Source organism: Pinus tabuliformis, chromosome X, assembly GCF_031772625.1.
Source record: "Pinus tabuliformis cultivar Carrire ecotype Pingquan chromosome X, CPIR1, whole genome shotgun sequence".
NCBI lineage: Eukaryota > Viridiplantae > Streptophyta > Pinopsida > Pinales > Pinaceae > Pinus > Pinus tabuliformis.
Window position 1 is genome coordinate 1,083,189,946 of NC_142308.1, and position 11,116 is coordinate 1,083,201,061.

At 37.5% G+C, this 11,116-nt stretch overlaps 1 pseudogene; it reads left to right on the plus strand.

Moving 5' to 3' along the window:
• Positions 1 to 9,749: 9,749 nt before the first annotated feature.
• Positions 9,750 to 10,889, plus strand: LOC149143585 (phospholipase A1-Igamma1, chloroplastic pseudogene; annotated as a pseudogene).
• Positions 10,890 to 11,116: the final 227 nt, after the last annotated feature.

Consider the following 11,116-nt stretch of genomic DNA (forward strand, 5'->3'; position numbering starts at 1 on the left):
TGTAAGTCTTCTACAGGATGTTCTGTAATTCTTCTACAGGATGTTTACGAATTGGATTTTTGAGGATGGATGGTTGATGGAAGATGCACGGATGGTTATGGAGGTAGGATGGGGGTCTGAAGTGACCTAGGAACTGATGGATGGAGTGGTGAGATGATGTGGAAGGCTGACTTGCATCAACGAAGGTTTAGGCAATGGAAAAGCAAGAAGGTAGGGTTACGTGTCAAAAGAGCAGATGGGAGATGAAGAAACAGACTTGGTGATGGAGGAGCTGACCTGAACGAGGCTCAGATGAATGAGGAGGTGATGAAGGTGATAGAGATGCCCTGCACAATGCTTATTCAAACAAATCAACGAATTCTTGAAAACAAACCAAGTCCTAGCTAACTCAATCCAACTGTTAATGAATGAGTAAACAGCAGCCTTGTTTGAAAAGAGAACCATATACATCACATGAGCAAGAACATGCCAAAAGATCTAAATGCATACAAGCTCCTACCAATCGATTCTAAGCATAAAAAGCTACGTTACCCATCAAAACCAACTACAATAACAAAGCAAGATCTAAAGAGCAGATTTTATTTCAAGAACGCAGCAAACACATAAATATAAACAAGGGAGGTACTGGGCGCTTGAGATGGGCCCAACCCCAAGAACTATAGCCTCCCAAGAGCGATTTAGAGCTGGTGCAAAGCTGGATCCATCTTTATTAATCAAGAAATGAAAAGTTACATCAAAACTGTCCACAAGAAGAACTTGAGCATGAGCTGAAAGCAAAGCTAATCTACTGCATAAAAATCGAACTACAAACTAGCTAACTAATGGCTAAAACAAAATGACTAACTGGCTACAAAATGACTACCCACTAGCTAACCCCAATGAGGCCCCAAGCCTTCTTATTTATACAATTTTGAGGACCCAACAATCCTCCTAAAAGTTAGGGACTTGGCTACCCAAGACTTGTAGTTAACAGCAGTCCAACTTGACTTGCTTGGCTGCCCTTGAGCTGATTGATTCGGTGGCCCTTGAACTCCGAGCTGATGGTGGAGAATTCGAGGTAAGGGTCCATAAATGAGGGGGACACCTTCCTACAAATCCTCTAGCTTGTTCTCCCACGAATTTGGCTGCCAAGTGCTCATTAAGACCTTCAATTTTGTCTCCAAGTTGACCAAAAAGGATACACAAAGCACCCATTAGACTTGTTGGCATAATGACTAACCAAATTCACTCTATTAACACAAATATAATCACAAACATGCAATAAAAAAATGAGAATGGTGGATTAATTCATATTAGGAGGTTGGATGAGCCCAAATAATTGTACATTTTTGGGGCTCATAACCAACAAAGGACATAAGTAAATCTTCCATAGGCACAAAGAGGCAAAAACTAGAATATTTAATTTGTTTTGGGAAGAATCATCAATGGAAAGAGTTAGCAAGGGGAATACAAAGCAACCAGTAGAGTCACAAGCTTGATAGAAAACTATGAATCTGGATGGCAAGAAGAATAGTGGAGGAAAGGAAAGGGAACCTTTGAAATTCTTAAGATGTGGTGAGCCTCATCTCGTCAGAGATTTTCCCCACAACCCCATATTTGTGCACAATATTCAAGCAAAGCAAAGAAGCTACCATCATGAATGACATTGCTCGAAATATCCCCAAGATAAGTATGGCCTTAGAAGACAGACAGGTATAACATCAATCAACTATGATTCAAATCAAAGGTATTCGCTCCAACTGGCCTGTTTATGTTTTAATTAATCCTGGGCCTAGTTTAAGCCATATTAGATCTCAGATAGTGGAAAATTGTGCACTAAAAACTGAGAAATATAAAACTATGTGGATGGTACAATTAGCAACTGGTACCAAGAGAAGAGTAAGCATCCAAGTAAGGTAGTTCCCCTTAGATGTAAATGGTTATTTCACCACTGTAAATTTAATTGTTATTCCTCTATGATCATATGAAATGCTAATAGGTATGGATTGGGTTGACAAACAAGGAGAAATAATAAATTGCTTAGTGAAAATAGTGAGTTGTGTTAATTCGAAAGGAAAATTACAGATCATTCAAGGGGTTCCCAAGCCCATACCAATATGGAAAATTTCATCCATGCAAATAAAATGGAGTGCACGAAAAGGTTGTCAATTATTTCTAAATCATGTGGAACAGCGGAGCTGGTAGAGGCAAGAGTCATCCTTTGATACACTACCCATTATTACGGATTTCCAGTATGTTCTTCCAGAGGAGATACCGGCTTACCGTCACACCGAGACATAGAATTTACCATTGATTTGGTACTCAGGGTAGACCCAGTGTCTAGAGAACCTCATCCAGGTGGATATTAGTGGCCACCTGCCAAGTACACTTGGATCCCCACCATTGTTTCTTTCAGCTTTTTAGTTTCCTTAATTAAGTCCACCTAAGTTGTTGCAACTGAAAATGAAGATACAAGATTTGTTAGATAAAGGTTAAATCAGGCCTAATGTGTCACCATGGGGGGAACCGATATTGTTTGTTAAGAATAAAGATGGCATGTTTAGAATGTGCATTGACTACAGACACTTGAACAAGTTAACTATCAAAAACAAATACTCATTTCCCCAAATTGATGACTTATTTTATCAAGTAAGAGGGGAAACCATATTCTCAAAGATTGATTTGAGAACATGGTATCACGAATCGAGAATTAAGTAGGAGGATGTTCATGAAACATAATGTAGGACTAGATATGGACACTACGAGTTTATAGTGTTACCATTCGGTCCCACTAGCGCTCTAGCAACTTTTATGTGCTTAATGAAAAACATACTTAGAAGGTTTCTAGATAAATTTGTACTTGTATTTATTGAAGATATCTTCATATACTCCGAGGATGAGGATGAGCATAAGGACCACTTGAATTTAGTGCTGCAGACATTAAGGGAAAACCACTTGTATTGCAAATATAGCAAGTGTGAGTTTTACAAACACAAATTTTAGTATTTGGGTCACATTATTTCTAAGGAAGGACTGGCAGTGGATCTAGAGAAGATAAAATCCATGGTTAACTGGCCTACACCAAGGGATGTAGTTGTTGTCTAGTATTTTATGGGATTGGTAGGGTATTATCATCAATTTATTGAAGGGTTCTCCAAAATACCACATCCCATTACATCTTTGTAGAAAAAGGGGTAAAATATGAATGGATTGCAGAGTGTCAAAAAAGTTTTGATAAGTTTAAACAACTACGTACAACCACTCCCATCCTGAAATTAGCATATTGAAGTAAGAAGTTCACAGTTTACAATGATTCTAGTATGGAAGGGATGGGGGGTGTGTTGCTATAGAATAACTCTACAATAGCTTATGAGTCCAGGAAATTAAAGACCCACGAAAGAAATTATGTAGTGCATGATCTGGAGCTAGTTGTTGTCACCCATGCCTTAAAAATGTGGAGGCATTACTTCTTGGGAAAAATATTTATCCTAACAACAGACCATATCAATCTGAAATACCTTTTCAGGCAACAAGACTTAAATGCTAGACAAGCTAGATGGATGGCCTTTCTTAGCAAGATTGAGTTTGACATAAAACACATTAAGGGGAAGAGGACAAGATAGTGAACACCTTGAGCAAGCATGCCTACAATCTGATGGAGGTGGATGTTAGTAAGATTAACACTAATTTTCTAGAGCAGATCCAAAGATCCATAACTAGTGACCCAAAATATATTGAAATCCAATAAAAATTATAGCAAACCGTGTTCCTGGTTATATTGAAAATGTTGAAAAATTATTGATTTATAAGAAAGAAATTTATATTGCCGATGTTCAAGATTTGAAACAATTGATATTTGATGAATACCATAAAAAACCTTATGTTGGGCACCCAGGTTACCAGAAAATGGTTACAACATTAAGAAAAAAAACTTGTCGAGAATGAAGAAAGACATTGTTGAATATTTAACAAAGTGTTTGGAATGTCAACAAGTAAAGGTTGAGCGTCAAAACCTGGCTGGGCTGCTAAATCCCCTACCTATTCCTGAATTAAAAAAGGAAAGCATTTCCATAGACTTTATTACAGAGCTACCTAGAATAAAAATACCACATGATTCCATCATGGTGGTGGTGGATATGTTAGGCAGAGCATCTCATTTCTTACCTATGCAATCCACATTTGGTACCACACAAATTGCTCATATTTTCATGAAAGAAAATTTTTGGCGTCACAGAATCTACAAGATGATAATATCCAACATGGATTCCAAGTTTACCTCCAACTTTTGGAAGTAGCTATTTGGTGGCATGAGCACTAAATTAAAATTCAATACAACATATGATCCCCAAATGGATGGAAAAATATAAATAACCAACCAGATTATAGAAGACATTCTAACAATGTACATTATCGATCGACCAACGAAATGGGAGGAATTCGTACATTTGGCTAAATTTACTTACAATGACAACTATCAGACATCCATTAAAATGAGCCCTTTTGAAGCCTTTTATGGTAGAAAATCCCATACACCTCTTAGTTGGAGTCAACCAGAGGATAGATTGATTCTTAGGCCAGATGTATTGCAAGAAAAGCAACAAATTGTGTGAAAGATTCAACAGAATATTAAGGCAACACAAGACCAACAAAAGAGCTATGTAGACAAAAAGAGGTCACACAAAGAGTTTAAATTCGAGGACCATGTCTACGTAAGACTAGAACCCCAAAAAATTACATTAAGAATGGGCACTTCTCCAAAACTAGTCCCCTCGTTTTATGGTCCATTTGAGATTCTGGATAAGTAAGACCTATAGCTTACCAATTAGCGCTACCCATTCACATTAAAGTTCATAATGTTTTTCATGTTTCCTTACTTAAGAAGTATGTACATGACGATCCTCATAGTATTGACTAGAAAATGTTATAGGTGGAACCTGAAGGAGAGTTGATGGCATAACCACTCTACATTCTCGATCTCATAGAGATATGGCTTTGGAATCGAGTTTTCACTCAGGTTGAATTATAGTCCAAGCACTATACTACCGAGCAGGCTACTTGGGAGTGAGAAAATGAAATGCAGAAACATTTTCCAGCACTTTTTCAGCAGAAGGTATCTACGAATAAAACACTGAGGATGGTGTGAATCTAAGGGCTAAGGATGTAATATCCCCTAATATGTAATGTTGATTTAATTACTTGTGTTTTTAGGAATGTCGGTAAAGCCATGCACGTACATTGGATGAATTGTTGTAAATAAGTATTTGTGTTATTAATTAATAAATAAAATATATTTTTAATGTGCTTGGAGAAGACACTCAAGAATGAGAATTTCCTATCAAATTTGGAAAAAAAGAATGTCATTGACAAATGTGATAGGATAAAATCTTCATAATAATGATTCTAGAAAATTTCTAGATAATACTAAGGGGTGGGAGATAAAAAAACCCTTAGCAGTGCTTAGCTGAAGAAATATGCTAATTTGATTATAACTAAATCACTGTGGGAGAAAAAAGTGGGCTTTAAAGGCAAAAGCCTAGGCAAGTTGGCAGTGAAGCCCATAAAAAAGGGAAGTTGCTGAAAGGGAAACATTATCATGAAGAAGCGTATAAACTACCCATAGAGGGATCAATATGGATGTTGATTCTCTAGCAAAAGCATTCTTAGCTGGGGGGGAAGAGGAGTACATTTCACGATTGGGTGGTGAGTGTCTTGCTCCAGTGTAGATTTTATATTGAGCACGACTTCAATTTTATGGTTAGACCTATCTAAATTAATGCACAATTATGTTATTTCACTGGTATTTATGTAGCTGCAATAGTCCATGAATTTATAATAGAAGAATACTTAGTGTTTATTGATAACGGTTAATGGATCGGTTAGAGGTTATAGGTTAGGAAACTGCAGTAAGAAGAGAATACGTTGTTGCTTTGATTGGAAAAAGAAGAAAATCAATTGAACTGTATAAACTATACGGGATAACATAGATCTTTCTCTTCTTATGTACATTATGGGTGTGAATTGGTAGTTAAATTTGCATGATTAAATTAGGTAGTGACTTGATATAAATGGCGTAGTACTAAGGGTAAAATAAGTCAGTGAAACAAATATATATATATATATATATATATCAGAGTGGTGATCTGTAACTTGACATAAAACAATGCATGTAGGAGGATATGAGCGTTGGAACTTGATATAAATTAGCGTATGAAATTGAAATGTTAACACTATAGTTTATTGTATATAACCATGCATGGAACAAAATTTACTCATATGCATTAGGCATAATTTGAGGATTTTCATGACAAACAATAACACCATGCATCTATATATATATATATAGAAGAATCGATATTGTGAGTACCCACAAAGAATTAGGAAATAAAGAAACCAGGGGAAACTTGATATTCTGGAATTAAATATCAATAGACCTATCTTAATGATTTCCTATACTTATTGATGCAATACTGAGATTACTAGCATTTACGTTCCAGATTCCTTAATAAGAAGATAACAATTGAAATTGAAGCTACAATGCATAGAGTAGGCCTTTAAGCAATCATTGAGTGACTAAGCTAGAAGTACGAATAAGCAAACCATATGCCCTTCAATTTGGACGACCACACAAGTGAAATTGAATTCATAATCACAACATTCTTACTCAGGCTTATCTAACTGGTGTTCACATACATATAGATAGTAAACTTGTCACAAAGGCTTGTGCCAACATTGTTTTAAACAACAAAACTGGAAACTAGTTATATATTAAGAAACCATTCTAAGTGATAGAAATGGAAAAAAAAATTATATATGGAGTAAACGAGAATAAAATAAGATATACAAGTTTATCAATGTGTCCCATGAGCCACACTTATAGAATCAAGCACCATAGATTAATTGAAGAAGTCGGACTTAAGCATAGGCGTCATAAAATTTACAAATTTTAGCACAACGTCTATACCATTACATCATAATCCCTGAATTTGTAAGGAACATAACAAATCCAATAGTCTTCAACCAAAATATTTAGATTTACCATAACAATACATCGAATTCTACATATGTCAAATAGTTCAATTAACATTTTCAAGATAATATCATGACTAATACTATAGAGACCTCGTTATCATGTCCAAGGTAACAAAAACCAAATGGTAAAGATAAATTGTAGCGAAAAACCTATGTCGGTACAGGAAAATTGTTGAACCCAGAAAGAGAAATGCTCCAGGAAACACAATGAATTAACTCTCTCCATAGAGAGGCGAAGTGTGGAAATGATCGAAACCATAATCATCACTTATGCAAGCATGAACAATGGGGCATTAATGCATGAGGGTGCATATTACAGGCAGCAAAGGTCTTTAGTAAACAAACACAATAATGACAAATTTAAGGCATGAGGAACATGTACACCTACAAAGAAAAAATAAGGAAAATCTTACAATCGAACTTCCAGTAAACGCGGGCATTCAGAAGGTATAAACCAAATTACGCTGCTACATATGGGTGGCTTGAATTCCAAATAAGGAAATTTTATGTAGAATTTTTCATGGCGTAATGTCTTGATGAGGAATTCAATCCTGTTAACGTAAGCTATAGTATGGCCACCCTTTGCGTTAAAATTCCACCAAAAAATCATGCAATCAACCCATTTGTGTGACCAGACGAATAAACATAGAAGGGATGGGTTATAACGTTTTGACTATGAAATAAAACCTTGGAATGGAATGAAGAGGTCTACCACTACGTAAACACCCACTACAGTATTGACTAATTGTGTCTTGCTCCCTAGATACAACATAAGATAAATAACCCCACTGTGAGGGACATGAATGGAGGAAATCCATTTTTCTCAGGAAGGGACAAGCAAGGGTTCAGGGGTATGAGAGTAACCCTCTACCTCTAGAATCAATGAAAGAACCACAAACCCGACCAAGTATTGGGAGATGTAGGAGTAAAACCTTATCCTCGAGATAAATCCCAAAGTTGATGCTAAGCTAAGAAAAAAATTCCAATAGTAAGTACCTCAATATGTAGTGCTCGGGTGATCATATTACATACCTGGTAGCATCAGGGTGCATGTTTGAAGCACAAGAAGGAAGCCACCCAGCCAATAGCTCACGTTGTTGACCTCGACGGTTTTGGTGTCCCTGCAAAAAGAGGCCAATGGAATTTCGCTTGTAAGGGAGCGAATTTCGAAACCATGAATTAAAAAGAAATTAAAACATAAGCTTCTAAACTCACCCTGCCGAGATTATATACTCTTTCATGGAAGAATTCTTGACTTGGGAGTTGAAGGCAGCTCTTGGAGGAAAGGGAGAAAATATCACTAGCGGCCAGAGAGGAACCTATTACAAGCCAAGGAAAGGGTTAGCACGTTAGGTATTTCGCCGAGCATACTTGAATAAGGGATTAACTTGCAAGAAAACCAGTGGTAATTATTTATTCCTGGTAAAAGGCCAAGAGAGAGAATGAGAGAGGGAGGGGGAGAGAGATGGATTTGGATGGACACATAGAGGGAGGGAAGGATAAATATATAGAGAGAGAGAGTTGGAGAGAGCGAGGGAGTGACAAGGGAGAGATGGAGAGAGTGAGGGAAAGAGGAGAGCAGAAGGGAAGAGAGAGAGAGAGAGGGATATATATATATAGATATATATATATAGCTATGGAGAAAGAGTATGTATGTTTGTGGGTTGAGATAAAGAGATAAAGGAGAGACAAAAGGAGATATAGATGGAGGTGGGAGAGAGTGAAAAAGAGAGGGATAGAGAGAGGGATGGAGAGAGAGAGATAGATAGATAGATATGTAGAGTGAGTGTGTGTGTTTTGAGGGGTGAGATAGATAGAAAGAAGGAGCGATGGAGTGAAATATAGATATAGATGGTGGGGAGAGGGGGGGGCGTGGGGGGAGAAGAAGAATGAGAGAGAGAGCCATAGAGAGAGAGAGAGAGAGAGAGAGAGAGAGAGAGATGGGGAAGAGAGAGGGGGAGATACAATGTTATTCACTGAAATAGATGCATTGGTTTCAGTGTAGACATTGATTCCTAATCATATTTGATTGATTGCATTAGATGAATTGATTTTAATGTAGATGTTGATTTCTAATTCTATTTAAATGCATGCACTATAGGCATCGATTTCAGTGTAGATGTTAATTTCTAACTCTATTTGAATGCTTGCACTAGATGCAATGATTTTAGTGTAGATGTTTATTTATGATTGGATGTAACTAAATGCATGATGTACATTAATTTCATAGAAAGTATATTAACAGTGTGCATTGATTTCAGTGTAAGCAAAAAACAGATGATTTCAGCATAAGCACAAAACAAATATTGATAATGTTCATTGATTTCATGTTACAGTAATTCAACCATAATTAAAATACTAAGTTTAATTCTCGTCTTAAATAAAATATTCACTTAGTTGAATTGTTTTCTTCTTGAAACTATAAACTATTTGTAATTGACTCGATTCTTATTATTCCCATTTTCCATCATTGAACATTATTAGTCATTTTGCATTAAAGTCGGACCAATCATTTGGTCACCGCCAGAATCTCCATATCTCCCGCAAGCAGCAGAGTAAGTGGCGGCGAGGGATACGAGACAAAAAAGCGTGATGAGTCAGGGCGGTCAGGCACATGGTAAAATACATAAATATATCGAGTCCTCGGAAACAAATGGATGAAGATTCTCCCTTCATCCTCGACAACTTCCCAGGAAGATTTGACGAATCCCTCCAGATACGAAAATATAGCACATGCGGATATGTGGAAAGATATTCAAGGAGAGAAGTACTGGAAGGGGTTACTAGATCCCATGAATCCTGTTTTGCAAAAGGAGATACTAAGATATGGTGATTTTGCAGAGTTATGCTATGATGCATTTGATATCAAACTTTCCACCAATGATTTAGGTGGGTGTAAGTACAGCCTTGATAAATTGTTTGAGAGTTGTGAAAGGGCTCGTCACTCATGTAGTGCCGGGTATGAAGTGACCAAGTATTTGTATGCAGAAACTGATGCACTGGGGAGGCCGACAGAGCAATCTGTTTGGATTGGCTTTATTGCAGTTTCCACAGATACTGAAGAGATACGAAGGCTAGGTCGCCGGGATATTGTAGTAGCGTGGAGAGGAACTGAAACACGCCAAGAATGGCTGCAGGATGCCAGAGATATTTTAGTTCGTTCTCGACTATCTTTTAGTCGTTTCAAGCACAAGGTTGTCAAACCCGGATTTCCAACTACTGCTCCTTTGAGGAAAAAAGGCCTGGGACACCGATTATCCAGTACAGCTAGAGTAAGCGATAAGGGTGTCCGAGTAGAGAAAGGATTTTTAAGCTGCTATATCTCTAAAGGAGAGGATTCAAGATGTGCCAGAGATACTGTTATTTCTGAAATTCTACGCCTGGTGGATAAATTCAAGGATGAAAGTTTGAGCGTAACTTTGACCGGACACAGCTTGGGAGCTGCACTGGCAACGTTAAGTTCATATGACATAAAAAAATTTCTCGACTCAAAATTTTCGGCACTGACTATACCTGTGACTGCCTTTGCATTCGCAAGTCCGCGCGTAGGGAATAGAGCATTTGCCCTGCGAATGGAGGAGCTAGGAGTGAAAGTGTTGCGGTTGGTGAATAAGAGGGATGTTGTTCCCAAAGCTCCTGGATTTGTTTTCAACGAGAATTCATGGCGATGGTTAACAAAATTGTTGGATTGTCTTCCCTGGACTTATTTTCACGCGGGTGTACCAATTATTTTGGACAACCATGACATCCGCAATTTTGATCCTGCTTACGCCCACAGTTTAACGGTTTATCTTCATCTGATTGAAGGCTATGTCGGAGAGGGTAGACCTTTCAAATCGTCAGGACGGAGACGGCCTGCTCCAGTTGTTGCGCTCTATTAATTGGAAACCATGGCCTTCCCCTTAATTATTAGTGGCAGCACCAGTACGAAGTCTACCATGAAGATCAGAAAGAAAATGCAAGATGACTGACTGAAGTCTGAATCACAACTTTTGCTGCTATTTTGTTTTTAATTTTCTGTGATTTATTATCACCATGACCTCCTTGTGAGCAAATCAGGGGATGGGGACGAAAAAATTTGGTACCCGATAAAACTCGTTACTTTACT